Here is a 21,999-nt window from a genome sequence, read left to right on the forward strand (position 1 = left end):
GTTTAAATGAAATAATTTTCTCATAAAAACTTTGCGATAAATTTAAAAAAAAAGAAAATTATTTTCGAATATATTTTGCCATTTACAAAAGCCATACAAAGAATGAGTTACAGTTTATCCTCTCGTTATATCGACCACAAATGGAAACCACTAACTGGTCTTTGTACTTTACACTAACTAGGCAAAGATAAGAGAAGGCACTTATCTGAAATCTTTTTATACTGGTTATGCTGTTTCGGTTTATATAAACCTTATGTATAAATCAAAGTATGGAATTTCTTAAACATTTAATAGTGATTATATTGTATATATATTAAAAAATTAAAAAATTGTTGTAAGTGTAAATTGTGGTAGTTACAAAAAATAGCGTATGTATATTATAAGTATTAAAATTTAAGTTTAATTTCAGGCTTTATCAACCAACAACGATCGTAATCATATTTCCATGAATAAAAACTTATAATTAGTGTACATAGATATAACATTTACTAACTAACAAAACACACACACACAGAAACATATAAAATATCAATAATCAAAGAAAAAATAAAATAAAGAATGAGAGATAACATTTTTTATAAGAATATTGTACATTATGCGTCTGTGATGTGGTTTTAATTTTGAAATTTATTACACAATTTCATTCATTTTAATATATTCAGATCCGTGTTTGAGTAGCGGCTTCTGCGATTCCAGCAAAACTAAATTTTTTGTGTAAAATTAAAAAATAAACAAGTTTTTTGTTTCTTAATCATGAAAATTAAGAATCTAAAAACGTTGCAGCACCACTGAATTATTTATTTCACTAACACCGACAGATGGCGACAAAAGATTTACTAACAATATTTAGGTAACATTATTGCCATTATGCAAATTACATTTGTCGAAAGGCTTTATTGCTCGCGATGCAGCGAATTCAATGTTAATTCAGAACCGAGAATGGAATCACTAAACATTCCACAAATGATATACTGTAATTATAATTTTACATTCGCATTGTTTAGTGTTCATCCAGTGCTGATGTTGCCTCGGAAACCTTTTTGATTATTTGTTTGTCTCGTTCCGTCACATTGTGATTGCATTTGATAGAAAGAGATGATGCAAGATTACAAAGTTTCCAAGTTTATTCTCCAAAGAAAGTTCAAAAATGGAATTTGCACAGATTAAACTTCATATTCTAATTTATAAGAATTTGAAAATGGAATGTGCAGAGATCACATATTCACAATGTACTTAGAAAATTTCATAAATGGAATTTGCACAGACTAAAACGTATGCACATTCTAATTTCTAAGAACGTTTAAAAATAGAACTTCTCTTATGTATTCAGATCAACAAGTGAAACCTGTTACACTTGACATTTGCGGAAAAAGTTTTATTTAGCTAACACAGCACGCAGTACCGGTTCGATGAAAGTTAAAAAATCCGCTGGCAGACAGGTTAATTCGCTTGACGACAGATGGGAAGATGAGCAGAAGAGTATATGGTATGCATTCTAAGTATATATCTACAGTTTGTTACAAGTTAACTTTTCTAATATACCTACATGACAATTATGGTAAACTTATGTTATAAAAATTTAAACATGACTCTTCCATCTTTTATTTCTATCACATAGGAATTTAAAAATGTTTTTTTTATTTATGTCAAAATCGCACAACCCTCATAATTTTTAATCTATAGTTATGTTATAAAGATAAGTTTTTCTATTGCGTATCTTATTATAAGCCCAATAACGACTGGATGAATTTCATCAATTCTTTCTTTCAGAACGCTCCATTAACCCTGTCTATGCAGCTCCAAGTCTTCGTTAACCGCGGTCTTGGCCGTATTCTGGGCATGGGGTAGTTCAAGTATGACGTAAGCACCATGGGACGACTTTAATTGTTTTTATTTGATTTGTGATTACCTCAGTAATTTTGTACTTTTTTACATTGACTGTGCTTGAATATGAAATGTATTTTCGAGATTTTCTACAAAAAAAATTAATGGGTTTATGTACAAACCATGGGTTTAAGCAAATCTGTCTATTTGAGTGATTTGCTTAATTGTACTGGGGAGGTAGGCTTCCAGGCTATGGGGGGGGGGAGATAAATTCCTGTTAATCTGCTTACGTGATACTTGAACGGGCCCATATTCTGGTCCGAGAAAATCTCAAGTAAATTTGCCAACAGATCTTGCAACACAAATGGATGTGCAATGAAAACTGTTAGTAAAACCCTATCTATATTCTGCCATATCAGAGTTTAATGCCTTTAAGTCGTTATGTCGTAGACGGTAAAAATTTTAATCCAGATCATAAAATTCCCTTTAAGAACATAACTTTAATTTATTTTAATACCACATGTCTACGGATCAAGTATTTTTATAAGGGATTAATTTAAATATATTCTTACATATTTGGTGTTTAAGTTATCCACTGCCAGACTTGGGAACTATCTGAGATCTTTTAATTTTTTTTTTGAGAAAGCTGAGTGAATTGAATAAACATAATTACAGAATGGCAACCACGAGATGTAAAAAGGAGAAGAAAGAAAGAAAGAGGGCAGAAGACATAAAGAGGTACAACTTGGAAATGAAGCAGCTGGAAAAGGCATGATGATCACGAAAACACGTGGCACACCAGTGTATACAAATGTTTATATACTATATACTGTAAATAAAGGCTTTTAATAAAATAGGTATTTCAAAAAATATTTTTTTCCATTCCACTACTTTATGATGAACGCGTTTCACAGATTGAGATATTCATTCCGATAAACGAGCTAGGTCTGGCATATCCATAGCTCATCTCAGCTCAACTTTTATGTTCTGCTCACCATGTCCAGATTCTTCACGGCTTGCTTAACGGTGTTCAAACTCACGATTGAGACTTACGATCTTCTATACATTTACGATTGTCTTATCGAAAGGTACCATCGAACCTATTAAGTTCATATACTAGACTGGTCCTGCTTTATTAGCCTTTCTATAAATAGCGTACGCGAGTTTTATACTCACTGATTAATTTTTCTCATACATTATAAGATATCCTACACATTACTTCTTGCCTCCTTAAAGTAGTATTCCGGAGTTGCGATGGATTTCGTAAGCTTTTATGAAAATCTTTTTTTATTGAATTTGACTTGATTATATCGGTGAAACAATTTTTCGAAAACATTTTTTTATTTTAGTCTTAAAATAGGGTTTAGTTTCGGCGAGTACTTCTTTTAAGCGCTTTTGTAAATAAAGGATTTGTTTAGTATTTGCTTTTAATTCAATACATATAATTTTACTTTGAAATAAAAGTATTTAAAAAAAACGCCATCAAATGTACGGACTTCGAATGAAGCGTCATAAGCTACTCATAGATCACGTGCTGATATTCATACTAGACATTTAAAAACATTTTATGCTGCCTTTACTTTATATAAGACAAATACTATTGTAAATCTTATATACTCAAAGCAAAGTATATAAAAATATTTATTTCAATAGTTATCTGTTACACGTACTGACTTAATGTATTTTTTTCTCTCTCAACTCAATGTATTACACGATTTTAGAAAAAAACTTTTTCTGGTATCTAAATCTAGATATCTTTATATTTAATAGCATAGTAATCTCGGTAAATATTCTTAAGACTAAAACCAAACATCATGTGTGAATAATTAAAATGTCAATATAACATTAAAACGTTCGGTTCTTTAAATTATTGGTCATTACTTAAGCTACCTGAAAATTAAGATTCCGAACGTAATGGAGCTATAAAATTGCAATTTTACAGCCAGAGATACCAATCAGTAAACTAATAGTGTTTATGGTTAGAGTTTAGTACAATATTAACGACGCCTTTTTGAAGTGACAACGTCTTATAATTCGATGGAGCCGGTTGCACGCACGAAAAAACATGACGCATGCGGCGTTACCTCGCTCTGAGGCGTTCCATTAAAGGCTTGAAGTGCAAGCGAGAGCGCAAAAGGAGCGACAAAGAGGCACAATAGAACTCCGCATTTGGCAGCGTTTATTCGTTAAAAAAATGTCTTAATTGTATTTATGCGTACAAATAAATGTAACTTGATCAATGCAATTATGATTTTCATTTACTTCGTTCTCTATATCCATACAATAAATATAACAAGTAAATAATATTATAATTTTCTTTTGAAAAATGCAACCATTCCTTAAGTAATTTCTTATGACGTTGTTCCGTTCAACTATCGTCAGTAAACCGACTTTACAGACAACGGATTTTTTTTTAGAAAACTGCGTCTTTAGTTCACTACATCGTCAGTCTCTGTTTTGCTGTATTAAAGACGGCGTCTGTGCTGTCTTCGTACAACTGGACAGTTTTTTCTGTGATACAGTGTTTATTGAAATTGATTAAAAATATAGGGGCGCTGCAAGCTTTATAGTTTATAGGTCTGGCTCTCAGATTTCTGTATGTTAAGTGATCATTTGTCAATCTGATAGGCGAGTAGGTGATCAGCCTGTTCCTGAATCATGCCGTCGATTTTTTGTCTCTAAGGCAAGCCGGTTTCCTCACGATGTTTTCCTTCAGCGAGCGAATGGTTAATGCGTACAAAGAAGATCCACTGGGGTTCGAACCTACATCCTCAGGGATCCGAGTCGCATGCTGAAGCTGAAGGCTAATATTGTTCTGCATTTTAAATGGTTTATCCGTGTTTATTCGTTATAAACATGCAAAAATAAAATCTTTATTCGTAAAGTCAAGTCAAAAGTATAATATCATCAAGATAGCTTGCGCAATAAATAACAATTGAATTATTCATTGATAAATTTTCCGTTATTCAAATATCTGTTTCATAGATCGTTGCACTGAACGATTGAACATGCATATATTCATAGTTCTATGAAATATGCACTGATTTGTTTCTCCTCTTTTATTTGAATTTGTCGATTCATCCTACTAATATAATAAACGCGAAAGTATGTAAGTATGGATGTTTGTTTTTCACGTAAAAACCACTGTTTGGATGTTAATGAAACTTTACATTAAATGTGAGTTCTCCAAAATATCAAGTAATTAGGTTAAATCTACCATCTGCGATCTATTCTGGCGTGCGGTAGTTACACATATGTTATGTATGATGAATTTTTTTTCATCCTTTATTTGTTATGTGTAATCCATTATAGCCAAAATAGTGAACCAGAACTATAAAAAAAAATATTTTAAATGCAGATTTGGTTATAAATTTATTCCTAAATAAAAATAGCTACTTTCATCCCTTCTATTATTTTACTATCATCCTATTTAAAGTAGATTAAATTTCTCTTTCACATTTTATTACTAGGACAAATATTATTTTAATCGCGGGTACCAGGTAGTATCAAACATTCGTCAGTAATATTCTCGTTTATACCTTCCATTAAACGCCACAGATTAGACACACTGTCTGATTTTAATAGTTTCTTGATGGCGCCGTCCTATTGAGAGTTCTACATGAAGATATTTTCGTTCAAAAGCGTGCGTAGTCTCTCGTTCCATAACTAATTTCCGGGGCATTACCATAGCCTATCCGGATGCGGGGATGTATTGCGAGAACTGATTTAGGCAGTTTTTCAAGGCACGGAAATTTTTTAATAATAGAGACAAATAAAAATAGATATATTAATTCTGGTGTCATATATTAACGTCACCTTGCTTTTAAAAATTCTATCAACTCTTGAAAGCACTACAATAATTTCTACAACACTTACATTTTATAATCACACGACTGGTGCACATTATATTTTCCGTAGGACAGGTTGAGATGTTGTGAAGATTGCAACGACCAAAAACGGTCCAGAATTTAAACCACGCCCTAAATGGATTGTATTCGTTTTTACAACACGGTGCGAAATCAGAGAATTACCACTGAATAAATTTAACTCTCGTTAAACGTTAATAAATCAATAAAGCTTTTAATTAATTTGACGATTATTTAAATGATCCTATTCCTTAGGATTAACTACCTTTAGTTCAAAAACTTTGTATCACTCTAAACTTGGCGATTGAAAGAGTTGGGGAGAGTTTCTTGATAGTTATTCTTGCCCGCTCTACGCCCTTTCTTGTACCGGTAGTAAATGTAAATTTAGAATTAATATAACAAATTTTCTGTTGACGATCATAAGTATGCTTTAATGTTTATGAATAAAGTTATTTTGAGTTCCAGGTGAAAGTATAATATTTCATTAATGTAATTTTTTTTAAGAAAGTGTATATAAATTAAAATTAAAAACAATCCAAACCTTTTAAACAATTCTTAAAAGGCCGGCAACACACTCGCGAGCACTCTGGCATTGAGAGTGTCCATGGGCGGTGGTATCACTTAACTTCAGGTGAGCCTCCTGCCCGTTTGCCCCCTGTTCTATTAAAAAAAAAACCAGAAACCGCTATTACACTATACACTGTTAATGTGAATATTACCAACTGATGCGTAAACTAACAGTAAATACAGCGTAAATATTGCATAATGTTCTTATGTTTATTCATTTAATAATTAATATACGGTTGCACTGTTGCACGAGCGAATTTCGAATTTGTAAAATAATAATGTAATTTTCAATTAATTATAATTAATTTCAATGTTATACAGATGATGGTTTTGTATACATTGTGTTATTATTCTGTGTGTTGGTTTACAGCTACAGCATGCGATTCTCATCCTTGAAGTCGTACGTTCGATCTCCGGCTGTGCACCAATGGACTTGTGATGGAGAATATTATGAGGACTGGCTTGCCTTACATAGTTTACTATGGAGGGTAATTTTTTTATGTTCGATACATTTTAAAATCCCAGTTGTTGGCTTTGATATAATACAGTTAAAACCTAAATAAATTATGTTGTGTTTAAAATTTTATTATTTCCTTATTAAGCTTATTTAATTAAGTATCTGGAGACCTCGGGGCAACAAAGAAGTTGGGGCCCAGGCCCTAAATTATTAAAAAAAAGAAAATTGTCGAAGTTTTCACACAATCATTTATTATGAAACTAAGTAGATTCATTTAGTATTTTACGTGTATAAAAATATATCAAAAGAAAAATTGTTGACTAGTGTTATAGTGTGTAATTTAACATTTTTAAATCTCTACTTTAGAGGCCCGGGCTGTATCCCTGGTTGCCCCTAAACCCGAGGCCGACGAAATTTATATACCCTAATATTTTAAATGGTTTTAAATAGAGCGAAACAGCCGTACGGAATCGACCCGAAACTACTATAATTAAACCATGGTTTTAACCGTTATTCAATAATCGTTTAGGTCCAAAACCACTGAATGCTATGTTAAGGATTTGTAGTTTTAATCTCGCTTAGATCTGTCTTGATCCTCTTACTCGAGCACCACAGATCTCGACTTTAATGTTGTATTTTTGTACAACGCCATCGCTTCTGGTATCGCTAGGTATCTGTTCCTGCATTTTTTTATATTAAGTAAAAAGCTAAATGGTGTTAAATAATATTTCTGCCATCTGGTGGCAAGTGTAACAGAGTTATCTTAAATCACCAGTCTCCAGCATTTAAAAGGTTTAGTTGGTAAATACACGAAGGTATGCCGAGGGTTGATGATAAAAATAATTTTTAATTATATCTCAAATGGCAAATAAAAAAATATTTATTATTTGCCTTAACTTCGTTTCGGCCTATTATTTTCATTAGTCAATATTTTTAGTAGGTATATCCAAACAGCGCCGTTTAACTTTCGGCCTAAAATTTATTCAGCCAGTTGATTAAACAGCTAGACAAGTGACTTGGATCGATGACGTTTCATTTCTTGCCTAGTTAACTGTTAATTTAAATTTAGTTCCACTTTCTGCTACTCTCAAACTCGAATCGAAACACTACAAACTGCCAGTACGGCGTCAGCAAACTATAACATTAAATATATGGCCTATAAGCTAGTTTGGCTGCGACAGCCACATACCAACATATGGATCATCTTGCTATACTACCCCATAGACGCTGTTCACTTACTACTAAAACAACTATTTTCCTCTCTACAAAAACCTTCTTCGGAGTTCAGTATATAATAAATACTCTGATAGTTCCAGACGTCTTCAAGTTTTGCGCAGTTGTATCTTAAATACATTAAGAGCCATATCTAGCTAAACAAACCAACGGGCATGTAAAATTCTAGTTCATTACAATATTTCAAACAATATTTGACGTTTCACATCTATATATAATTAACAAAGTTTACTTTAAAAAATAACCATAAAACAAAAGCGAATCACAAAAAGAATATCTTTAATTGGATAGCTTCCTTATCTCGTTTCTTATTTTGACAAGATTCTTCGACTTTGATTAGCATAAACTTGTAACGAATTCATTAGTTGATTACTCATTTATACACTTTATTAGAACATTGACCTTATGTAATAAATAAAATATTCAAAAGGGCCAATTATAATTTGTACTTTACCGAATTCTGTGATGAAATTCCTAGTAATAAAGAAATTGAGTTATTTTTTAATTTCACTATTGAAACAACGTTTTAATATTCGTTCATAAAAACATAAATATATTTCAGTCAACGGGAATGAACTGCCGAAGTAGACATGGGGCGAAGTTGGAGTAATTTATCAAATTTCGGCGCCACCTTAAAACAAATCCATTTTTTTTTCTATTTTTATGGCTTGTATGTAATACCATAAGTAATATAAAGGATGCACATGGCCTTGGACTCCTTAAAAATTTAAAAACTGATCCCAGTATATCAAATTAGGTAAACTTAAGACATTTGTAGGGTCCATCCATAACACATTCATCATTTATATTATTGCATCGTAGGTATATTGTTAAAATATGTAGAAATTTTTTAGCTGTTTTAAGGAGTCATGGTAAATAATATATAATATTATCCAACTAATATTTTATAAGTATAGGAAATACACTTCTTGTCTGGCAATAAAGGTTTATTGTATGTAATTTCAAAGACTTTATGAGAGTTTTTTTTAAATCGACTTAATGTACTATTATTCTTTATTATTTATTATTTTTTATTCTTTATTCAATATGTCATATGGAACATGGTGTAGTGGTTGCAGCTCCTTACAAACATTGTGTAAAAAAAAAACTTGGCGATTAAAAAGAGTTGCGGAGAGTTTATTGCCAGTTCTTCTCTTCCGTTCTACGCCCTTGATTTGAGAACTGGCAGTAAGTGTAAAATTAAATTCATTTAATATTTCTTTTTTTGACGTTCATAAGTGTACCTGTTGTTACTGAATGTTAATGAATAAATAAATTTTGAATTTTTTTTTATTGTAAAAAAATAAATTAATGATTATTCGTGTGAGACATTATAATTAATATTAATTTAGTAACGTTATAATCAGAAGATGTAGTGTAAAAATAACAAAAAATGGTGATGGAAAACATAGTGAGGAAACCGACATGTCTTAGACCCAAAAAGTCGACGACGTGTGGCAGGCACTGAAGGCTGATCAGCTACTTGCCTATTAGATTTAAAAATGATCATGAAAAAGATTTAGAAAACTGAGGCCAAGACCTAAAAGATTTTGTAGCCCCAATGATTTATTTTTATTTTTCCTTTTGTAAATACTATTGTTTCATTTAATTTAAGTAAGCTGTAACAAAATCAAAAGCTAAGAGCAGGTTGTTTGATTGTACAGTGTTAATTGTCTTGTCTTATGGGTAACTACTTGTTTTAGTATTTATCTTGTCTTGACCGGACACAAATCGAACTTACATACTTTCGATCCGTGACCTTAATCTCGCCATTGAACAGAACGGGGTCATTGTACTAGTCATTGATGTATTGAATTAATTTAAATATGTACTACTTTTATGTGATAATTGTAATTGATTTTAGTGACATCTATTGAGCGGTGAGTTCGATTGAGTTTCACTAAATTTATGTGTTGTTTGCTAAATTACTTCTATTGTTGGTGTATTTTTTTTCTTTATTTTCTTTTTGTGTAGTGTAACTTAATAGTCGGTGGAAAGAGATAATTTGTTAACAGTTCTGTGTATTTTTATCAGAAAATGATATTCTGTAACCTATAAATACCGATGTCAGTAGATGCATGACTACTCGTATTCGTAAAGATAAAACTTTTATCTTCAAAAACTATTGCATTTATTTTTTTATATACATATACATTACTTAGCTAATTCCACGTATAGATAAATATTTTATATTTTATATCGTTACATTAAAAGAAAATCAAATAACATAATAATATTACTAAATAAATATGATTTGTAACTCGTAAGATATGTATATGTTACAGCAAATTTGAGAATGATGTTAAGATTTTATATTGTATATATGTCATATGTATTTCTCGTCGTGTCACGGTCAGTGTGATCTAGTAGTTTCAACGTACGTTCCTGGGATCGTAGGAACCAATGGGCTTTTTATATGCGCTCGGTGTATTTGGATAGACCTTTGTATGAACTTACAGTTCAACTGTGCTAATATCCTATCTTAAGATTTTAATTTTATACATGTATATTTAAATATTATTTCTATAGTTTTATTTACTTTATTTGGTTTATATTGATTATCAAATATGAGTGTAAAGAGCGAAGAGATTGCATTCTATCCATCGCCAAAAATAGATGGTCTTTGTAGGGTTTGGTTATTGGGATGCAGGTAGGAGATTGTTTTCAATCTGAGGGTATGGACTGATTATTGGGTTCGGGCGTTAAAGACTAGTAACGCACTCGCAAGCCTTTAATCTGGTGATTGTCAGGTGAGTCTGATTGCACCTTATTTAAAACAATAGTTGCCTTTAAATTTAGTCAAAGTTTTCAAAGAGCCTAGTAAAAGCTAACTTTAACATGCAAATTTAAAGGTAATTAAGCTGTCTGTCGATCCCACGTAATAATTAGAAAATGGTATAAATGGGTCAATGCGCTTACAGAGGTCAGTGACCTTTAATTAAAAGTTTTTTAGCTTTTGCATTTTTTTATTTTTATGTTCAGTACTGATGTTTCCTATAAGCAATTTATTAACTATTTAAAACGTAAATATCACACGGCTATAAACGGCTTAATAAAACTGTTGAAATTCACAAGGCTCCCGTCCTATATAATACATATTATATTTTTAACATAGTAAAACTTAGATATTTGTTTTCTTTACTTAAAATATAACATAAGGACTTAAAAATAAATGTCTAAACAAATCGTTTTAATTAAAATAAATAGCTTTAAACGGTTATTTTATAATATAGTTTATTTATTATATATATTTTTTAAATATTTTTTTTTTAATGCATTTATTTTAATTCCAGAAACTAAAAAATACTAATTAACTATTGAAAATAAACCTATTTTTTATTATCAGCACTTTTAATGAAACAAAATACTTATTTTAAATACTTTGTAAAGCCAAAGCTTCAGAAAAAAACAAAACCGATGTAGAACTCGTTCAGTCTCTTTGACTTGATCAATGAATGCTAATTAATCATATTTTGCCAAACAAAAAGCTCCAAAGCATTTAAAACTTTAAACTTTCCTCAAACATATTTTTGCGAAAGCTTTGCCGCCATTGTGTTCCGAATTCAAAAACGAAAAACAGTTCTAAATTTAAAAAATTCAAAGTGCACTACTTACTCAAAAATTATATCGCACCACACTGCACTACACTCACACGTTGTTACTCGACCACGCCACTCTGCGAACTGGACCCGAGGCAGCCACTACCAACATTATTATAGTTGCCATCCATCTTTCACTGACCAGCATCTGGGTTAATGTATAAACCATGTAGAAGTAGAAGAACAGTTTCTAAGCGTTTTCAAATGACAAACACAGATTTTCCTTGATTTTTGAAACGAACTTCGGACATAAATATACCAGATTACAATATTGATATTAACTTCGGACATAAATCTGGTATTTATGTCCAGGGTTTATTATGAAATGTTATGTAATATTTGAAATAAACTTTATTGTATCAACACTCACCTACGTATAAATATTCGTGTTACAAAAATATAAAGGCTTGTTCCGCATTTTAGATAATGTAAAACAATTACGTTTAAACACTAGAAATTAAGGATTTCTCGTTGTAATTTCAAAACAAATCGTAGCTTCGTAACGCACTAGTAGCCATTGATAATTAAATGTTAATATTATTTTCTAAATTAGATACTTTGAGAATCGAACCCGAAGATTCGTCAGTCTCGGTTGGTTAGGCCTAATTAAAGGCACAAAGATCAGTACTTAACAATTATTCAAAACTCAAAAATATTTTACAAGTTTACAATAATGTAAGATTTTTATCAATAAAAAACTTTGTCGATTTAAAAATATTACTTAAGTAAAAAATATTGTATTTTTATTGAGGTAAATTGCCTCATATTTACCCATACAAATACTTTGTAAGTAAGTATGACATATTCAGAGACATATTATATGTCTAAAAATTAGAGAACAAACTGCCTGCTACCTCTCTGTTAATGGTACCTTAAATTATCCTTTAACACAACAGTATGTTCCAAATCATTGTTATAATTTGCTAACATAGGTTTGATATATAACATACTATATATACTTAGAGTTTTACAAATTTGGTCGTTTCTGATATTTCAATATTTCGCATTGTAATCACAAGAAAAGTATATATTTTAGAACGAGCCTACGGCACGCCCAAAATGTAGGTGAGTTGCCAGCCTTTAAGTATATTGGAGTTCCAAAAAATTGGAGGTAGTTTCTCCCTGAGAAGACTCCTAACGGGAGTCAATTAGAGGGTAGGACGTTAGGCCAAACAGTCACATATGCACGTACTATAAACTACTCAATGTAAGTGCGTGATCCTATTTCACCATGTCTCCTGCTGATAGAGGACAAATCTTTGTTTTAATTTATTTTTATTATACTTGATTACGCAAGATGTCATATGGTGTAATGGATGCAGATCCTTACAAACGTTGTGTAAAATAAACTTGGCGATTAAAAAGAGTGGCGGAGAGTTTATTGCCAGTTCTTCTCTTCCGTTATACGCCCTTGATTTGTGAACTGGCAGTAAATGTAAAATTAGAAGCATTTAAATACATTAAATTTCTTTATTTTGACGTTCACAAAGTATTATTATGTTACCAACATGACTAAATGATTTGTTATTTGATTTGAATGTTATGTTGTAGACAATCTCCTGTTATTTTGTAAATTAATTTACAATACTCTTTGATAAGTGACCTATTCCATTTTCAATTCCAAAACTATTAAAAAAAGAAACCACAGGAGTAATAAAATTTAGATTAATTAGCACATGTGCATAGATGCTAATCAAAGATTAAAGACTGCTGTCAGACAGGACCGGTAACCCAAGAGCTGTTAGCTAGGAAGGAAATAATAAAAATAAAGAGAGAAAATACAGCTAGATTTAATCTGATATATTATGTTTCTTTAGTACACAGTTATTGTATGAACCGTTTATGATTATAGAAATGGAATTTCATATAATATATATGATGAATGACTCTAATGTGTTGCTGAAATATATATATATACAACATTTACAGTTTATTATTTTACATGAATTTAGTTTTAAATCCAAAATGTTCCAACAAAAATCAACTTCTAGTAAAAATTTAAATCACAAGTCAAAACCAGCGTTTCCACGGACTAACAAACACATTAAATAAAATGTCAGTTATTACTTAACAGATACTTAATAATCTAAGAAATATAAATATTTCAATACATATATATCTTGGTTTAAAGAAGATATAGCAGTTATATATGATATGACATGCGATAAATTACTGTGTTTAAAAATAACGAATAGTTGTTGACACACATTGCAAAGGTACACTGGTTTTGTGACCCCAATTACAGGGAAAAGATATGAGTGGGCGTATGAAGTTCCAAAATTTTTGCTTATTACGTTGTAATAGATAAAAAATATTATTCATAGAATAAAATACTGTATACGCAATGAACAGCGTGATTGATTAATAGGCTTGTAAGTGGTTTAAGTCAAGTCTGTAACAAAGAGAAACACTAAAGTATCTTCTAACGCCCAAACCCAATAACCTATCTCAATCCATTTTTGACTATATGAGATAGACATCTTAATCCAAGTAGTGATAAAAGTGTGCCAATAACCAGTCGCCAGATTGTAATAGCCACCTGTTGATACAAGCTATCCATAGTAGGATCGGTGTATGTGGATTTTTTATGAAAATGACAGTTCAACTGTGCCAATAGCGAAATGGATTAATTATTGGGTTCTGGCGTTAGTATATTAAGTAAATTTTAGTAAGTATAAAAAGTAGCCTATATTAACATTAAAGTTTTTGAAGGAAGGACACCAATTGATTCATTCACTAGAGAATATTTTGAGATGCCTATTATGTCAAAATACCTTGTCTTGAACAAAGGCAAAAGGGCAAGAGGCTCACCTGTTAGTAAGTGATCGACACCCATGGACACTCAATACCTGAGGGCTCGCGAGCCGAAGCCGGCCTTTTCAGAATTGGTACGCTCATTTATGACGGACTTTAAGTCGAATTGGTTTCGAAATACTTCAGTGGGCAGCTGGGTCCACATAGTGACCCAGCTGCCCACTGAAGTAGTATAGTATAGAGTTAGAGAGAGAGAGTGGTGCGTATTAATTAATCCGAACAACCTCCGAAGCTCCAAAACTCCATGCTATGTATGTATGGTTGGTTGATTCTAGTTTAAACTGTAGCTCATAAAAAATTAGTCGAAAAGCAAAAGCTCGGTTCTTATTTGAAGGCTCTATATTAGTTGTTTAAACTACGTATTTGCGTGTTGTTCTCACGAGTATGTAAGTGCGTGCTCCTATTTCACCATGCCTCCTGCTGATAGAGTACAAATCTTTGTTTTAAATTGATTTTATTATTCTTTATTACTCAAGATGTCATATGGAACATGGTGTAATGGTTGCAGCTTACCCGCTCAACGCCCTTGAAATGTAAATTTAATTTGTTTTTTTTTTTGACGTTCATAAGTGTACATATTTACCTAAATGAATAAAGATATTTTGAGATGAGTTGAGTTTTGTTGAGCTCCTTACAAACATTGTGTAAAAAAACTTGGCCATTAAAAAGAGTGGCGGAGAGTTTATTGCCTTCTTATGTTCTTCTCTTCCGTTCTACGCCCTTGAACTTGAGAACTGGTAGTAAATGTAAAATTAGAATTATTTAATATATATTTATTTTTTGACGTTCATAAGTGTACATTATTACACCTATATGAATAAATGATTTTTGATTTTGAAGGTAAAAACCAAGTATTAAAAATTGAAAGCATTAATTATAGTTTTATATCGCGTCCTAATCAAGACAATGTGAGTTGCTTTATAAAAATGATTTAACAGTACTTTAAACTAGATTTCCGTCATTAATAGAGATTGATCGATCGTAAATAATATAACTGTCGAAGTTTTGAATGAGACTTGTCTTCTTTGAATTATTACGAATAAGGGGTATTCTGTCTTCGTCACCATGATAAATTCTTTGAACAAAAATTGTTTAGTTGATACAGAAAGCTAAAAAAAATACATTTATTGGTTCTAACAGACAATGCTGATCACTGAATAGATAATATGTGTTAAAATTAATCAAATGAGAGTTATGTGACTTAAATTAAATTATATTTTAGTTAATAATTAGAAACACAAACCAAATATTACCAATAATCGCACACTGGAAGAAAGTAAGGGCAGTCTTAACTGTGCCCTTACTTTTTAACACACTCATAAATTATGTGATAATATTTTTTTTTATAGAACACTCTCAATGCGAGTGCGTTGCCGACCTTTTAAGAATCGGTACGCTCTTTTCTTGAAGTACCCTAAGTCGAATCGGTTCGTAAATACTTCAGCTGGCTGCTATGTCCACATAGCGGTGGTGAGCGGCAAGAACTGCCTTGGAAAACGCTCAGTTGTGGAACGGCGAACGTCGAGGTGATACGGGTGGAATTATTGATTCTCGTTAACATTATAGTCAATAGGTTGACTACACTGATATACTTATAGGAAACAAAGAGTCACTTAGATTCACAGGACACATTATGAAATTCTTAATAAGTTAAGTTAGTTTTTTGTCTAGTGTGGCAACCCTACTACCCATAAATGTATGTTAGTTATAAGATTTAAACGAATAAAGCCGGTTGATACTCAGCTTCAAACAAAGAGATTTATTTAACATATTATATTTGAACATTCCTACTACCGGCACCAAACTTATTTCCAGATTTCGAAAAGATTGATGTATAATAATATGTATATCTCACAAACTATGACAGTTGTCAAATTTATAGACAAGTCTTTTGAAGATTAGGGCTAAAAACTCAAGCTTATTGAATTTAGCAGCGCCATCTATGTGTTAACGAACTCTTCAGTCCGTTTAGTTTACAACAACCTACTCACCGTAATTTTGTGTGTTTCTCAGTGATGTTAAACGGCCGGCAACGCACTCGCGAGCCCTATGGAATTAAAAGTGTCTTACTGTGTCTTAGTGTAAGCTTCCTGTCCGTTTCTCTGTTCATCATCATCATGAAAAAATTGAATTCTGTGTGTAAAATTTGTAATTTCATATTTTCTTTGTTTTAGGAAGATTGAAATGGAAATGGACAAGACAAAATATGTCAGAATGCAAAGATAAATGAACGAGAAAAAGCGACGGAATGGCTCTAATATAATTAGAACAGCTGGCTAGTGTCCAGAAGAGTGGACGCTCTTAGAGGAAGCCATTGTCCATAATATATATCTTAATATATATATTTCTTGTGTGCGTGTGTATGTGACTGAACTCCTCCTAAACTACTGGACCGATTTAGACGAAATTTTTTGTGTGTGTTCAAGGGGATCTGGGAATGGTTTAGATTCACAATTTTGTCCGCTGGACAATGTTTTTTTAATTAATTTTCAATTTATTAGTTGTTGTTGATTTTGGAATGTTTTACATTGGATCCGACAGACGGCGCTACCATCGCACTGTCAAATTTTAAATAATATTCGAATTTTAATTTTAGTCTGTCCCGAAATTTAAAAAAAGTTTTGTTATCATTGTGTTATATCGTGTGTGACCATGTGCTGGATCGTTAGATATTGTCATAACATTTGAATAATAATTTTCATCAAAATGGCTTATTAAAAATTGAAATTTTGAAATTAAAGACGTGTAGACAGGACAACGTCTGTCGGATCCGCTAGTAATATATAAGAAATTAACAAGCTTGCTGATTAATTATTAGTGTTTATTCACATGTCTATATACTAGGATAAGTTATTTTCAGTTCAACAATAAACTATAAAGTCCATTATTATTATATAGACTAAGACTTGACAATAAATCCGTTCACAATTATTTTATATATTAACGAAAGTTCCTGGCAACACACAAATAACATTGATTAAACACTAATTGCCTTTTTCGTATGTTTGGAGAGAGTGATACCATAAACGAACATCATTAGATGCGCCCGCGCAATGAAAGTCGCATAACGAACTTTCGGATCATTCGTTAACCGAGTCATGCGCGGGAGACGCGTAGTTTAATTGTGTCTGTGATGTGAATCTAATCTAATTATTTGCGGATATTTTAAGTTTCTGCCGGTTTAGAATGGTCTATAAAGTTCCACGTAACAACGCTTCTGTTTTTTTTTATATAACAGGGGGCAAACGGGCAGGAGGCTCACCTGATGTTAAGTGATTCCGCCGCCCATGGACACTCTCGTAGCTAGAGGGCTCGCAAGTGCGTTGCTGTCCTTTTAAGAATTTGTTTGAAACCAGGAATGCTATATAATTTTAAAACCCGTTAACATTAAAGATATTAAAGGCCGTCAATGCATATACATGTCGCGTCAAGCCATGGCAATCAAAACTATAACTTTATTCATATAAGTACTAAGTAGTCTAATAAACGTCAACAGAAAAGATGATAAATTGGTTTTGAATTTACATTTATATCACTAGTTCGCAAGTCAAGGGCGTAGTGCAGGCAAGAAGAACTGGCAAGAAACTCTCCGCACTCGTTTTCATCGCCAAATTTGAGTCATATAAATTGTTTGAACTGGTGCAAATCAATCCCAAGGATCATTTAATCGTCAAATGTTTAAAAAAGCTTTTATAAATTCGACGATTATAATATAATTTATAAAAAAAGCTTTATTGATTTATTTACATTCAACGATTATTTTGAACTATCACTATTAAGTATAAGACTATATAAGACTTAGATTCATAATGCGCTGTTAGTTACGAACAACTTCAACACGGTTAACAAAGAGAAAACGCATAAGCAATATGCCTTTAATCATTACAACCTTTTTAGATCCGGGCCTCAGATTTTTGAACCTGTTTCTCAATCTGTCTGTCTGTTGTCCTGTGCCTGACAAATGCCGAATTTTTGTGTTAAGGCAAGCAGGTTTCCTGACGTTGTTCACCGTTCGAAATAATGTCCATTGGTGCACAGCCGGGGATTGAACTTACGATCTCAGATAGTCGCACGCTGATGCTACTAGTTCAACACTGCTGCTCTTCACACCATTAAGCCGTTTCCAAGAAAAATTAATGTAATCTATACTAATATTATAAAGAGGAAAGGTTTGATTTTTTGTTTGTTTGTTTGTTTGTATGAATTGAATAGGCTCCGAAACTACTTGGCAGATTTGAAAAATTCTTTCACTGTTGGAAAGCTACATCATTCCTGAGTGACATAGGCTATATTTCATTTTCAAAAAAAATAGTACTTAATAAAACGTGCTTTTCATCAGCATTGCACCCGTGCGAAGCCGGGGCGAATCACTAGTTTAGAATAACTCCATAATATAAAATCCACTGGGAACAAGTATTCAGTATAACTAGGTTGTAAAATGTATAAGTCCTTATCTATATAAACAAAGCCTTGCAATATTGATATTCAGTCCCAATACAGTTAATTCTCCAACAGGCAATGTACATTGAACGGTTTCTTAGATCTCTTCACATAGACTTAACTTTAAAACATATTTATTTTACACTTGCCATATTCATATACGAGTATTTGATTTGATTGATTTGATAACCTCTTAGACATTCAGAGTATACTAATAAAAAAAATGGAAAATTTCAGTAAATTAAAAAAGTTCGCTCCCATTGTACCTAAAATGCTGGCAGCATTTCTTCGCTGTACGATGCTTATTCGTCAGTGAAATATATTTGATAATTGTAAAGTAGCATTGTAAAAACAATCCTTTTCCGAGCACCAACAAATTTTTATTTATATGAAAAAAAAAAATATTTAGAACTCAGAATGGTCACTGTGTGTCAGGCGCAGAAGGCCTTCCACTTGAAATCAGACTTACTAATGCATATAGAAATTGTGTCAATCCATGTCACCGATGCTATCTACCAGGCACCAACTTAATTCTATAATTGGCGCTCCACGACCCAAGAGTCTACTAGAAGGCGAACAAAAATGGAGGAACGACTTTTATATTAGAGCCATTTATTATATTCTGCTCAGCAGCCGCGCCAGTTTTTGGGCTAATATGTCCACATAAAAAGAGTACCGAGAGTTTTTTACGCCGGCTTTTTCTCTCGGCCAACACCCTACTTCTTTGCCGATGAGTAGGGATGCCAACAGGTTCGAATTTAATGACGTGGAATAAGTGATACCATGATGATCTTATGTTCCAAAATAAACGTATTTTTTTTAGAAGTAGAATCCTATATCAATCCCGTCTCATTCAAGGGATCAAAGATATCCCAGCCGGCCGCTTGTCATCTTGTTGTCTTGGCAAGAGCATAGTGGCGTATGATGTCGTTAAGCGCGGTGTGGCGGGAAAAACGAGTATCTGTGCGTCCTATTTTCAATGCAGGCTGTCGTGTTACTTACTTCAAACCCACAGGGAAACTTATGAGGAGTACATACAGAGTCCTTAGCGAAGGCTGATGGCAATGTGAAGTGATTTAGAGGCCAAAGCGTGGGAGTGCATGGCAAATGATGCCAATTATCGGCATTTAAAAGATTACATATTGTCTTAAGAATACTATTATATTATAATTTTTCAAAGAGTTTCCACTAAATTAACAGTGAAAAACAGGTCATCTTAAAAATACCTAGTCTCTGACCTTAGGTAGGGTTTTAAATTCTGGTCGAATGAACATCAGACTGGACTGCAATCATTAGTAAGCCATGGAATCGGCGAAAGCGATGCCGTCAAAGCTTAATTATTGCTGTGAAGCTTGCGCCTTCTCAAGTCTGCTTCCGTACTAATAACCGATAAATAAATTTCCGGTTTTATTTATAACACACAAATTAAAATCTAAATTTAGTATTTTTTTAAATATTTTTATTATTAATATATGGGTTAAGAAAATTGACAATATTGTATATTTGATTGTTTGTAACTGTTGTATTTGAAATAACAAAATATAAATTAAAACCGCAGGTTGTCTGTAAAGTCTTTTAAACCTTACACAATTAGTTTGGTTAAGTTTAATCGAATTTAGCTGAACCGTCAACAAGTTGGTTTAACTGAATAGTTCAAACAGCTGCGATCAGCTTGCGGTTAACTAATCTGTGTTCTCTAACTTAAACAATAAACATACCGCTCTGCAAATTGCTAAGTTTAGTACATGAATTCTATAATACTAGGTGATGTTCGATAAATATTTAACAAAGGGACGGGGACTATACTTATTATTTGTACGGTTTTATTCACTTTATTTGGTTTATATTGATTGTCAAATATGAGCGTAAAGAGCGAAGAAATTGCATTCTATCATTCGCACAAAAATGGGTGGTCTTCGTAGGGTTTCGTTATTGGGATGTAGATAGGAGATCGATCGACTGTCACGGTCTGATTGAATTGTGGATTGATCCTTGGGTTCGGGCTCATAAAGGTAATCGCCGATACTGAATTTTGACCTATGATGGCTCTCGAAGGATAACAAATAAAGACTTTTTCTATACTAGCTTACGAAATTTTCGGCCTAATAAATAAACCCGAGTTTTACTAATTTAGGTTAAATATTTTATAACCTCACAGATTTACTGTTAACAAAAGCTTATATGATTTTGCGTGTATTTGTGATGTTTAAGGTGAAAGGCTTGCATTGTGTGCACAAGAATTCGGAACGATTTTGACTTTACGATTTGTGTCAGCGCAAACATAAAAATCGTTTGTAAGATTTATTTCCTACTCAACAGTATGCTAGGAAACACGTTTTAACATTTTAGCTGTAATTTTTATAATTTTAATAAATATTGTTATTATTATGTAGGTTAAGAAATTTTTAAATCTAAATACATATATAAAAAACTCCTACTCGTTATACCACTTATAACTCAAAATCAGCTGGACCGATGAAAGTTATCTCTTTTTTGGTGGATTCTTCTCTGTTCCGAATATCAGAGTAATAAAATTATCACATAAGTTATCAAATAACAATAAACAAGTATATTAATTTTACAAATGCAAACAGCATGTGGTGCCATCTGTTGACAAAAGTGCGCATCACTTTACATCGAATTCCTGTCAGTTCCAGGAGTTTCGATCTTGAGTTGAATGAGGAGATGCATTAGGCTTTGATCGAAGACACATGTTACAAAAATTGTAAAATGCTTGCACATGCAGTATCGCAACATTGGCGCTAGAGAGAGGAGCTGCAATTCTTCTTTCGCGATGGCAAGCAATAAAACGTTTCATGCACAAAAACGTTGAAATGTAGCCATAATGAAATCCTTAAATAAACTAAAGTAACGACGATATTATAGCCGACTCAGCTAGTACGGAGTCAGCGAATAGTACTATTTGATTAATATGATTACTAATAAATATCAATGTATTAACTTTGACTCTTACTGAATTTTTCGACGTAATTTTTAGATATCTTTTAGTAATGTAATAAAGTACTTGATTACGTATGTCACTCTCCATGCCAGATGGATCATGCGTTGCCCGCCTTTTTAGAATTGGTACGCTATTTGAAGGACCATAACTAGAATTTTTTCGGAGTAACTTGAGTAGGCAGCTTCCTCATAGTAGAGGTGCGTGCGAAAACTGTCTGAAGACCCTCAGTTGTGGAAT

The 21,999-nt window shown here is 32.3% G+C and overlaps 1 protein-coding gene across 1 annotated transcript in view; it reads right to left on the reverse strand.

Moving 5' to 3' along the window:
• LOC110999490 (serine protease inhibitor dipetalogastin) overlaps nucleotides 1-11,641 on the reverse strand; it is a 54,065-nt gene extending 42,424 nt beyond the window's left edge. Inside the window, exon 1 of the mRNA XM_022268552.2 lies at nucleotides 11,563-11,641. The gene's annotated coding sequence lies outside the window, so the exon portion shown is untranslated. The remainder of the gene's footprint in view (nucleotides 1-11,562) is intronic.
• Nucleotides 11,642-21,999: the final 10,358 nt, after the last annotated feature.

The sequence above is a fragment of the Pieris rapae genome, chromosome 20, assembly GCF_905147795.1.
Source record: "Pieris rapae chromosome 20, ilPieRapa1.1, whole genome shotgun sequence".
Lineage (NCBI taxonomy): Eukaryota > Metazoa > Arthropoda > Insecta > Lepidoptera > Pieridae > Pieris > Pieris rapae.